Genomic DNA, 13,175 nt, shown 5'->3' on the forward strand with positions numbered 1-13,175 from the left:
AGCTGGGCAAGCACAGAATATAATTAGACATCCCCAGAAGAGGAGAGAGCTAGGATGAGCAAGCAGGGAAGGGGCATGGGGCCGCCTGCGTCCTAGCAACCAATGTGGAAGAGGCCACCAGCTTCCTAGCAACCTATAATGCTGTGTGGCCCCAAGAACACATTGTCCCTTGTTGCTTGGATGCAGATGGCCCAGGTGGCTATCTGCCAGCACAGACTGTAATTAGATATCCACAGAAAAGGAGATGGCTATGATGTGCAAGCAGGGAAGTGTCCCCATGGTCAGTATTTTAGCAACCAATGATGCTGTGTGGCCCCAAGAGCACATTGTCCTTTGTTGCTAGGATGCATATGGCCCATGTGGCAATCTGCCAGCACAGACTGTAATTAGACATCCCCAGAAGAGGAGAGGACTAGGATGTACAAGCAGGGAAGAAGCAGGGGCTGCCGGCATCCTAGCAACCAATGACACTCTGTGGCCGGGCTGCCAGCATCCTAGCAACCAGTGATGCCGTGTGGCACTAATAGCACATTGTTGCTAGGATGCATATTTCCCACATGGCAAAAAATTGCTGTTTCAAGCAGCACCTGCCCCCCGGTATGGGCCTGAACTGGGGGAGCAATTGCGAAGTTGAGTGGGCAAATAACCCCATATTCAATACCCCATATATAAATATTAAAGAGTATCTAAAAGGACACTTTTTTGGGTTTCAATACAATAGGGAAAGGTAGGAACATCTGTCAGATTTTATTCACTATCTGTGTCCCACTGGGGAGATTTCCCGGTCAGTCGCTGTTCCGAAGATACAACAATAACTCAACAGGAAATTATTGGACATCTCTCCATAGTGAGGGGATATCCTCTCCTAAATGTCACCAGAGCAGTGGTCCCCATTGTGAGAGTTCCCTTCTACACCTTCTACCTTACTAACTGTAGTTTGGACCTCCCACCAAGTCAAGCAAAAAGGGTGAAGAAACGTCTTTAGATATACTTTTAACATTTTCCTTACAGCTACTAATGATAGAATACTAAGCGCAGTGTTCTCTTCCACATAGGCTGAAGCTCACCAAGGAAAACCACAACTTCCCTCAATGGGACTCCTAACAGGAAGTCAGCGGCTTGCAGAAAAAAATACTTCTCACCAGATCAAAAACTAGCTTTTTTTTCCCGAATGGTGTCCAAAATGCGTTATTCATTCTGTCTCAACTGCTTAAGACAGCCTTCCTCAAATTTTGAAGGTGGAGGAATGCTTGAAATAACTTTCTGGTCTCAAGGAAGCCTCACTAATAGTTACTATATCCACAGACCACTGTACATTTGGCCCGGGGTCTACAAACTTTATAAACAATGGGCCAGGTTAGACTTTAGGGGGGCTGCACTGTGACCAGTGGGAGCAGGAAAAAGTCATGGTGTCAGTGGGAGTACAAAATGGCCTATCTTTGGTATTAAGGGGAGAAATAGTGCCCCATCCTTGGTGTCAGTGGGAGGAACAGTGCCCCATTGTTGATGTCATTGGGAGGAATAGTGTCCCATTGTTGGTGTCAGTGAGAGGAACAGTGCCCCATTGTTGATGTCAGTGGGAGGAATGGTGTTCCATCATTGGTGTCAATGGGAAGAATAGTGCCCCATAATTGGTGTCAGTTGGAGGAATAGTAACTAGGGATGCACCGAAATGAAAATTCTGGGCCGAAACCGAAACCGAAAATGCAGGATGCCCTTGGCCGAAAACCGAAACCGAAACCGAAACCGAAACCGAAAATGACTTTTTTTCCCCAAATGGTATTTGTATTCAGCATGAGGGGTTAATGTATTGCCACTGCTGGTCACTGGTGCATTAGTGACCGATCAGTGGCAGTTAATTAACCCCTTTGTGCTGCATTAGTGCAACCAGTATCAGTGTTAATTAACACTGGTTGCACTGATACTGGTGAACTAATGCAGCACAAAGGGGTTAATTAACTGTCACTGATCGGTCACTAATGCATCAGTGACCAGCAGTGGCAATACATTAACCCCCTCATGCTGCATAATACTAATACCATTGGTAACCTCGCCTCAGCTTCCCTCCCCCCCTGGCTCAGCGCCCCCCCCCCCTGCCTAAATCTTCAATGTAATAACAACTAAGTGCTCACAGGCCACTCACCTTACTGCTGTAAGGTAACAGTATAGCATTGCATAGCTTTGTATGTTGATCTGTGTATATCTGCTCATGTCTAGGGGACCTCCAAATGCTTTATCTGGCTTTTGGGTCTTTAAAATAAATGTATTCCATCTGCAATGATCCTGGGTTTCCTCCTCAATTTCCTCCGTTATATGAACTGTCCGTAGTATAATATTTTTTTGGTAAAATGATTCAATAAAACAGCATGTACTTACTTAAAATGTCCCTCCCCATCCCAATGATTCCATCTCCGAGTCCTTACTTGCAGCTCCTCCGGTGTCCGTCCTTTCGTTTCAAAAGACCCGCCTCTGGCCGCCGGCAGCCCGCCTCCCGGTGATGCCACTATTACTACGATCTATGCATGCATGAATGAACTAACAGACCCGGCGGGCGGGCGAGCGGCCGCTAATAGCTATAATTAAGTAAGCTCTTCACTTCCATGTCAGCGGAGATACCCGCCTGATAACAAGGTGAAGAGCTTACTTAGTTACAGCTATTAGCGGCCGCTCACCCGCCTGCCGGGTCTGTTAGTTCATTCATGCATAGAGCTTAGTAGTAGTGACATCACCGGGAGGCGGGCTGCCGGCGGCCAGAGGCGGGTCTTTTGAAAGGAAAGGACGGCCAGAGGCGGGTCTTTAGAAAGGAAAGGACAGCCAGAGGCGGGTCTTTTGAAACTTGCGCTGCGCTCGCGGCGGCCATCTTTACTATCTGCATTTTTAACCCTATTTCGGCCGAAATGGAATAAGCCCATTTTCGGCCGAAAATTTCGGTGGCCGAAATTTCGGTGCACCACTAATAGTAACCCATAATTGGTGTCAGTGGGAGGAATAGTGCCCCATCATTGGTGTCGGTGGGAGGAATAGTGCCCCATTATTGGTGTCAGTGGGAGGAATAGGACCCCATTATTGGTGTCAGTGGGAGGAATAGTGCCCCATCATTGGTGTCAGTGGAAGGAATAGTGCCCCATCATTGGTGTCAGTGGGAGGAATAGGACCCCATCATTGGTGTCAGTGGGAGGAATAGTGCCCCATAGTTGGTGTCAGTGCGAGGAATAGGACCCCATTATTGGTGTCAGTGGGAGGAATAGTGCCCCATAGTTGGTGTCAGTGCGAGGAATAGGACCCCATTATTGGTGTCAGTGGGAGGAATAGTGCCCCATCATTGGTGTCAGTGGAAGGAATAGTGCCCCATCATTGGTGTCAGTGGGATGAATAGTACCCCATCATTGGTGTTACTGGGATGAATATTGCCCAATTATTGATGATGATAGTGGGATAAATAGTGCCCCATCATTGGTGTCAGTGGAAGGATAAGTGTTCCATCATTGGTGTCAGGTGGAGAAATAGTGCTACATCTTTGGTGTCAGTGTAAGGAATAGTTTCCCATCATTGGTGTCAGTGGGAGGAATAGTGCCCCATCATTGGTATCAGTGGGTGGCATAGTGCCCCATCATTGATATCAGTGGGAGGAATTGTGCCCCATCATTGATATCAGTGGGAGGAATAGTGCCCCATCATTGGAGTCAGTGGGAGGAATAGTGCTACATCATTGGTGTCAGTGAGATGAATAGTGTCCCACCACTGGTGTCAGTGGAAGGAATAGTGTCCCATTGTTGGTGTCAGCAGGAGGAATAGTGTCCCATTGTTGGTGTCAGTGAGAGGAAGTGTGTCTCGCAGGAATTATGCCCTATTGTTGGTGTTGGTTGGAGGATCAGTGCCCCAAGGGCCGGATAAAGGCAAGCTGAAGGCTGAACCTGGCCCCTGGGCTGCACTTTGGAGACTACTGCATTAGTGTGATTGTTATTAAGGAGAACGATCCCTACATTGGTGGTTATTCAGAACATTCCCCCTTACAGGTAGCTAAAAAGATCATTGGTGTCAGTGGTTAATTATCCTAAGAGAAATAAATTGCTCATTGCTCAAGGAACCCCTAACCACCTTTGGAGGAACCCTGGTTGAGAAAAGTTGGCTTAAGATGTATAATTTCGCAGGACTGAAGTTGCATTAATTAGCCCTGCCATATCCTTTTCCTTTTCTTAACCCTTTCCAAATGTCTGAGATTCTTCTTCTCTGGCTGTGGACTGTCCTCAATGATGAAGAGTGCAGTCCTGATGCATAACTCTTTGAATTACTGAGTGCAAGGCGCTGTGGTGACATCCCCCTTAGGGGGAGGTCCATGATGCCCTGCACTCACAGGATGTCCTCAGTCTTCAAGGTTGAATGACACTTAGCATCATTCAACCTGGAAGACTGAGGACATCTAGTGGCTGAAAAGAAATGTTGCTGGGGAAATACAATATTTTAGGCTTCTTTTCGATGGGGGAAACCCATCCCAAGCACAATTGTCTAAGAGGGGATTTTTCTTGTTCCTTTGATTTCCTGTTGTCTTTGGGATAGGAAGTAAAGAGAAACCTACCCAACAGGTAATGCAAACAAATTGTTTGGCTTTGCATACACTTTAACTGTAGCATAGTCTGTACCGGAGGTCCAAGATTGTGCTGGCCAGAACACAAGAGTAGCGGGAAGAGAGTCGCTTGGCAGCTAAAATGAGTTCCTATATATGTCTTCCACATGTGTATTTAGCCTTTGGCCTGGCATTGTGCTGTAACTATTATTGGGTTTCTATATAGCATAGCTCCCTGCAAACACCTGCCAAACATCTGAATGCTTCTGGAAATTAAATTTAAATGGCACAATTTTATTTTAAACTCCGCTCTACCTCTCCGAGGATCTCGGCTGTATGCAAACCACAGGAATTCTCATTACAGGGCTGTGTGTGGCCTAGTTGTGAGACACCCATACTACCCCGCTTTTGTGTGGCCTGGCAAAGATGACATCTCTGAAAATGAACTTAAATCCCTGCAATCTTTTCACAGTACACCAGATGGGTCGTATTTTTTATTTGCGCAAGACATGTTCGGTGACAACAAAGGCTGCAAATTCATGTAAATGTACGGTATACATGAGAAAATGCATTGCAAGTTTAAAGTAGACCTAAACCCAATCATTGCATCTCATTTCTTCTTAAACTAGTAAACGTCATTTCAGATGTTGTCGACAATCATTTTACATCTTCAGTTTTCATTGAAATAATAACTTGGTGATCCTGCCATGAAGGTCCTTGCTCACTCACTTGCTGTTATAGGCTGACAGCACTCTTCCTCCTTCCTAAATTATTCGACTGCATGGTCACATGGTTCTCAATGAAGATTAAAGAGTATTGGATGAGTTAGAGTCTCACAACAATTGGACAAGTCCAGCAAGAAGTTTCTTAGTATACATGAAGTAAAGGTAGAAGACTACTTTTGAACCTCAAAAAAATACCCCAAAAATGGGGGATCATCTTATACGCCGAGTATAATATCTCCAAGGTAACCTAAGTATAAGTATTACCAGTAGATGTAATCTCAAGATGCTGGCTGTGTGGGAATCCTGTACCGGCATCCCGTATGTACCGTAGCTTCGGCTACATACAGTGTACCGCGCTGAGCCAATCAGGGAGAGCAATGTATTCTATTATTGAATGCAAAGCCTGCTCGGATTGGTGGAGTAACATCAGCCTGCCTCTCTGACTCTGCCAATCCAAGCAGGCTTTGCATTCAATAATAGAATACATCGCTCACTGTGATTGGCTCAGCGCGGTATACTGTATGTAGCCGAAGCTACGGTACATACGGTATACCGGTACAGGATTCCCACACAGCCAGCATCTTGAGATTACATCTACTGGTAATACTTATACTTAGGGTACCTTGGAGATATTATGAGAGATTACATGTATTACAGTACTTGGGGTACCTTGGAGATCTATGAGAAATCTGATGATTTTCAATAGTGTTGCCTTGCTTTGGGAGGGGGGTAGTCTTATACGGCGAGTATAGCCCAAAACCTATGTTTTAACTTGAAAATTAGGGGGGTCGTCTTATACGCCCAGTCATCTTATACACCGGAAAATACGGTACAGTAATCCCCCGCTCCATCGCGGTTCAGTTTTTGCGGTCCCGGTAATTCGCGTTTTTTTTTGTAATGTTATTTTACTATATAAATCATTAAAAATGAAATATTTTTGTGTTTTCCATAGCTCTTGCTATGTCTCTTAGTATCTTTTATGTGTTTAAATGAGTTTCTATTGTTTTAAAAGTGTGTTTAAATACCTTAAAATGCCTCTACACGTACAGTGACAGTAAAATAAACATGCCTACAATGCATTTTAAATAGGGTTTTTCTATTTCGCGGAATTTCACTTTTCGTGGCTGGGTCCGGAACGTAACCCCCGCAATGGAGGGGGGTTTACTGTATATCTAATTCTGATCCAACGAAGACTAAAAGCATGCCATTTCAACCCACATTGTGCTTTCACTTTCCATTGTTTTCACAATCAGAAGACCACTCTAAGCAGTGACGATTTCCACCCTTCAGCAGTGACTGGCTGCCAGAGGGGTGATGGGAAATCCCCCCCTGTAGCTGAATTTGGTTCCTGAAGGTGAAAGTTGGGATGGAAATACCTATGTCAACAATGTACGTGCCGCAAATTAATCCCACCCAAAGTCCAACATTTTTTGATGGGTCCAAGTTTAGAGTATGATGGGTGCTTCAAACATTTGTTTTTCAAATTGTTTTCGTTTTTGCATTTTAGATGTTCTAAGCAATAAGCCTCACACCGAGTCATTTAAGCTCTGAGATTCGAGCAGTGCATTCTGGGCGATAACCCTCCCCTTGTTGACAAAGTGATATACTCCCCTGTGGGACATCTGAGTGACTGGTCAATAGGCCATCAATAAAGCATTTGTTTGAAAATAGAGCTTCCCAGAAAGCACATGGGCACATTAACTGCTTCCATTCCGACCACAGGCAGCACCGTGTGGAATTGATTAGCCATGCTGAAGCTTTAAGCAAAGCATTGCGCTAGCAGGAAAACCTTTATAGAAGCGGGGCCAGTAGCTGCTACAATACAACCTCGCCATACATTCCAGTTTTGATCATTTTGAACATACAAAAGGAAAATAATACACTATATGGCCATTAAAAGGGGTTGGGTGTGCCCCATATGCTGGGAACAAGGTAATTGCCTTCATTGATCTCTGGCTTTGTATACAATCTGGCCCCTGTTGTGGATCAGGCTTTTTGCACAATCCTACTAAAGTAAGAGGATAATATTGAATTATCCATCCATAGAGTGCTACCCTACTTTCTGAGGTCCATCAAATATGTAAAGAGTACAGATCTTCTAAATTAGCCTTGATTTTGAAGATGATGTGAGTAGGTATGGTCATGGAGGGTTACAGTTTTTGGAGACTCTCATGGGATCTATATTGATTGTACATGATAGCACACATATATAAGCAAATTGTACAGATACAGTGCTGTGAAAAAGTATTTGCCCCTTCCTGATTTCTTATTCTATTGCATGTTTGTCATAGTTAAATGATTCAGATTAGAACAAATTTTAATATTACACAAAGATAACCTGAGTAAATACAAAATGCGGTTTTTAAATGATTTAATTTATTAAAGCGGAATTCCGGCCACAAAATCGACATAGTCGATTTTGGGCCATCCGCTTGCTATAGCTCACCTGAAAAAGAAATGGGTAGTTAGGAATTTTTTTTTTTTTTTTTACTCACCTTGTAATTGCAGAAAAAAAATACTCACCTTCCTTCCACTTCCTCCCTCGGCCGCACGGCCGCGCCGTCACTTCCGCTTTGCAATTATTCCTGGGAGCTGAACGTCATCGCTCCCAGGAATCAATGCGCCTGCACCGGCCCCAATGTCAGTTCCGATGCAGGCGCGTCATACCTTGCTAAACAGCTTCTGGGCATGCCCAGAAGCTGTGCAGGGATGACGCTGCAGACCTGGAAGTGACAGCGGGGCTGGCACAGTGCATCGTGGGACTGAAGAGGACGGAAGAGGACGGAAGAGGATCGCGCTGGCTTCAAGCTGCCCACACCTGAGATGGCAGCGCTGGAGAAGAAATTTTAAAAGTAAGTATTTCTTCTAAAAGGTAAGTGCGAACCGGGACAGATCAGAGGCTAGCCATTGTGGAATGCACTAGCCCTGACTGTCCCGGGGGTATGTTCATTGACATTTTTTTTCTGTGGCCGGAACGCCGCTTTAAGGGACAAAAGGTTGTCCAAACCTGTCTGGCCCTATGTGAAAAAGTAACTGTTCCTCCTTCTTGCTAAACCATGAATGAACCGTGATTAGCCACATTTTTTGGTAAGCGGAGTTAAATTTCACTTGCCACACCCAGGCTTGATTACTGCCAAACCTGTTGAATCAAGAAGTCATTTAAATAGATGCTGTCTGACAAAGTGAAGCACGCTAAAAGATCTCAAAAAGCAACACAAAACATGACACGATCTAAAGAAATTCAAGAACAATTGAGAAAAATGAATTGACATTTATCGGTGGAAAGGGTTACAAAGCCATTTCTAAGGCTTTGGGAGTCCAGCGAACCACAGTGAGAGCCATTATCCACAAATGGAGAAAACTTGGAACAGTGGTGAACCTTCCCAGGTGTGGCTGGCCTACCAAAATTACTCCAAGAGCACAGTGACGACTCATTCAGGAGATCATAAAAGAGTCCAGAACAACATCTAAAGAACAGCAGGCCTCACTTGCCTCAGTTAAGGTCAGTGTTCAGGATTTAACAATAAGAAAGAGATGGGGCAAAAATGGCGTCCATGGGAGAGTCTCAAGGCGAAAGCCACAGCTGACCAAAAAGAACACAAAGGCTTGTCTCACATTTGCCAAAAAACATCTTCGATTATCCCCAAGATTTTTGGGCAAATATTCTGTGGACTAATGAGACAAAAGTTGAACTTTTTGGAAAAAAGTGTGTCCTGTTACATCTGGTGTAAAAGGAACACAGAATTTCATAAAATTAACATCATACCAACAGTCAAACATGGACGACTTTCCATAATTGATGGAACCATGAATTCTGCGCTCTACCAGAAAACCCTGAAGGAGAATGTCTAGCCATCAGTTCCTGACCTCAAGCTCAAGTGCACTTGGGTTATGCAGCAGGACAATGACACAACACGCCAGCAAGTCCACCTCTCAAAAAAAGGTGTGGCCTAGTCAAAGTCCAGACTTAAATCTGATTGAAATGCTGTGGCATGACCTTAAACAGACTGTGCATGCTGGAAAAACCTCCGATGTGGCTAAATGAAAACAATTCTGCAAAGAAGAGTGGGCCAAAGTTCCTCCACAGCGAACTGAAAGACTCGTTGCCAGTTATCGCAAACTCTTTATTGCAGTTGTTGACACCAAAGTTAGCACGACCGGTTATTAGGTTAGGGGGCAATTACTTTTTTACATGGGGCCAGGCAGGTTTGGCCAGCTTTTTCCCTTAATATTGTATTTACTCTGGTTATCTTTGTGTAATATTAAAATTAGTTTGATGATCTGAATCATTTAAGTGTGACGAATATGCAAAAGAATTAAAAATCAGGAATGGGGGCAAACACTTTTTCACAGCACTGTGTGTGTATTGTCCCCATACTGTCTGGGGAAGCAGACTAGGCTTTCAGAAATGCATAACATTGCCATCATTCCACTATCAGCAACAGGTGAATTATGAAAAACCTTCCTATGTAGATGGAGTGTATTTATTATTGGATGGTTAAGGGCAAATGTATGGTAATATTATGTACTGTGACAATTTGGGGGTAGGTTAATTTAAATATAGCACTCACCAATGAGTCCAGTCCATGCCAAATGTGACCACTTTTATTAAAACACAACAAAAAACAGTTCACATCAGTCAGTATCCTTCACAGGGGTTTCCACCATAAACATAGCACTGTTTCTCAGGCCTCGTGCCTTGGTCCTTCTGACCATCTAACACAACAACCCCAGGGCTCATGCACAAAGGCTGTACCTGTCACCTCCCGGTCTCTCTCCTGCATATCCCTACTGCTCCGTCTCTCAGGCTCGGGCCTCTGTCTGTCCTGTCCCAGACAGCACCATGCAGACATGCACACCTCTCTGACTGCTCCCTTGCAACCACACATGGACTCCTTATGAGCGTGGAGCCCTGAACTATGGTCAATTATGTCCTAGATAAGGGGGGTCAAACTCAATTTTATTGTGGGCTGCATCAGCAATATGGTTGCCCTCAAAGGGCTGGTTGTATCTGGTGTGCGCTACGTAAAGAGGGCTGGGTTCAGGAGTGCGTTACGTACAGAGTGCAGAGCTCATGATTATGGTATGTACAGAGTGCAGGGTTTAAGAGTGCATTATGTATAGACTGCAGACCTCAAGATTATGCTATGTACAGAGTGCAGAGCTCAGTAATGCGCTGTGTGCAGAGTGCAGGGTTCAAGAGTGCGCTATACACAGAGTGCAGGGCTCAGGAGTGTGTTACATACAGAGTTCAGGGGTGTTCTGTGTACAGAGTGCAGGGTTTAGGGGTGAAATTGACTGTGTGCAACCCCAACTGCCCTCCCTGAAGCTTCCTCGCATCTCTCTCCCCTACCTTGCCTGGCTCTAGCACCTCTCTGTGTACATGGCTCTGCTTCACTTTGCAGGGAACATAGGGTGAGATATGGAGGTGGCGGAATGAAGTTCTGCCACATCCTGGCTGCAAAACTGGGTGCGTAATTGCGTATGTATGTTACATACAGAGTAGAGGGGTGTGCTGTGTACAGAGTGCAGGGTTTAGGGGTGAAAGTCACAGTGTGTAACCCCAAACGCCCTCCCTGAAGCTTCCTCACATCTCTCTACCCTACCTTGCCTGGCTCTAGTACCTCCCTGTGTAGGTGGCTCTACCTCACTTTGCAGGGAACATAGGGTGAGATATGGAGGTGGCAGAATGGAGTTCTGCCACGTCCTGGCTGCAAAACTGGGTGCGTATGTGTGTTACATACAGAGTAGAGGGGTGTGCTGTGTACAGAGTTCAGGGTTTAGGGGTGAAATTCACAGTGTGCAACCCCAACCGCCCTTCCTGAACCTTCCTCGCATCTCTCTCCCCTACCTTGCCTGACACTAGTACCTCCCTGTGTAGGTGGCTCTGCCCCACTTTGCAGGGAACGTAGGGTGACATATGGAGGTGGCGGAATGGAGTTCTGCCACGTTCTGGCTGCAAAACTGAGTGCGAGGGCCACATGACAAGGCCTGGAGGGCCTTTTATTAGTGCCATTCTAGTGTTCACGGAACTTTTAAAAATATTTTTGAATGGTGGTCTTTGGATGGTAAATCAATGTTTTAGTTTAAGTTATTCTAATATGTATCATACTAAAAAAAAAAGATGTCAGTTGTACTTTCACTCACCATTATGAGCACAGAGCACAAAAATAATACACTATATAGCCATACATATAACATAGCTGACCATCTCACCTATATAAGCTTGTTGGATATCTTGTTTCAAAACCATGGCCATTAATATGGAGTTGACCCACTCTCTTTTCGGCTATATATTTACTATTGCTGTCTATGTTGGCTGGAATCTTTACCATCTTCCAGAGTTAGAGGTGCCCCTAAAATGTGGCTCCCACCACATCTTTATTTGTTCCTTCAGAGCAGCAAGGAAACCGGATTGGTTTTAACCCATACCTACTGTATCCAAAATAAGCAATACAATAGGCTTTAGATATACTTTAAAGCCCACTATAACTCCAATCCAAGTTCCCTAGACTCTGCGAAATAACTTTTCCCATCTGGATTTTCCAGGCCAAGTCTTGGTGTCATCCCTCCAATCCTTAGACCAGGGTTTCTTAGCAAAAGTTCCAAGGAACCCTGGGGTTCTTCCAGAGGTTACTAAGTGCTCCTTGAGCAATGAGCAATTTCTGCCTCTCAATTTCTGCAATTTCTGCCTTGACCGACATCATCAATCTTTTTATCTATCTGTTACGGGATAATTCTTCCCAATGACCACAAGTGTAAGGATCATCCTTCCCACTGACCATGCCACTAATGAATCAGGAGTTGTAGATATAGATATTTTTAGCAGGGGTTCCCTGAGACCGTAAAGTTATTTTAAGGGTTCCTCTGTGTTGAAAAAGTTGAGAAAGGCTGCATTAGACAATACAAGCCAGATACGAATCCACCATCTCCGAGGCATGTCGGAGGCTGTACATCATAACAGCTGAAGGGACTCAGATCGTTTATTCCAGTAAATGTACTTAGTGCCTTCAAGGGCAAATCACGACATGACCGAGGCCCCGTCCTGCCACTACGCCGCAGACGAATACCGTCTGAATTGAATAATATTAGAAGCGCCACCTGCATAATTGAAACGTGTTGCACAGTCACGGACAGCAAATGCGCCTATAAGCTCGTGTCAGCTGTTATCAACATCTTCAGAGGCCTACTCTAAATTTAGCCGAGGGATTAACGGCTGCTATTTTGGGAAACTTTAGAAGAGGAGGAAGTGGACTGTGAAGTGAAAAGAAGTACAAAAATGACACCAGAGAGATATGAAATAATGGGCCTCATGATAACGCTTCACAAGTCAAGCCTGGATGCCAGGCCATCCATTCAGCAAGGCCTATATATGGTACAAAGGACACATTTAAGAGGTGACCCCTAGTAACCAATCAGAAATGAGATTTCATTAGCCTGACTACTCTAGAATTATAAAAAGAATTCTAACTGCCTGATAGGGTCTGAAGTGGCATTGTACATTACACAATGTAGCTTTGTCTTATGACAAATTGGATATTGGAATATAGGGGTAGTATACGTCCCACCGGGGAACTCAGGCCAGGAGGGGTTCAGGCTAAAGCAGGCGATACACAGTGCAAATTTCCTTTCTGAAACCACAGGTTGCAGGAAAGAAATTTGCATGATTCCCCCATTAACACAGAAAGTGTTGACGGGGGAATCAGCAATTGTCTTCGACCGTGATTATCGCTAGCGACTATAGAAGCCGAGAGAATCCGGCAGGCTGGTTTTACCCAAGTTGATTGATTGGACTAAATGTCGAGCTGTGGCTCTCATAGAAGCTCTCATTCTTTACATCGACTTTCAGACTGCTCTAAGGGTCTCCAGGAGCACCCTGATAGACA

At 44.7% G+C, this 13,175-nt stretch overlaps 1 protein-coding gene across 3 annotated transcripts in view; it reads right to left on the minus strand.

Moving 5' to 3' along the window:
• PLEKHO1 (pleckstrin homology domain containing O1) overlaps positions 1 to 13,175 on the minus strand; it is a 97,111-nt gene that overhangs the window by 12,917 nt on the left and 71,019 nt on the right. The window lies entirely within an intron of this gene.

Source organism: Pelophylax lessonae (assembly GCF_965119305.1).
Source record: "Pelophylax lessonae genome assembly, chromosome: 13".
Classification (NCBI taxonomy): Eukaryota; Metazoa; Chordata; class Amphibia; order Anura; family Ranidae; genus Pelophylax; species Pelophylax lessonae.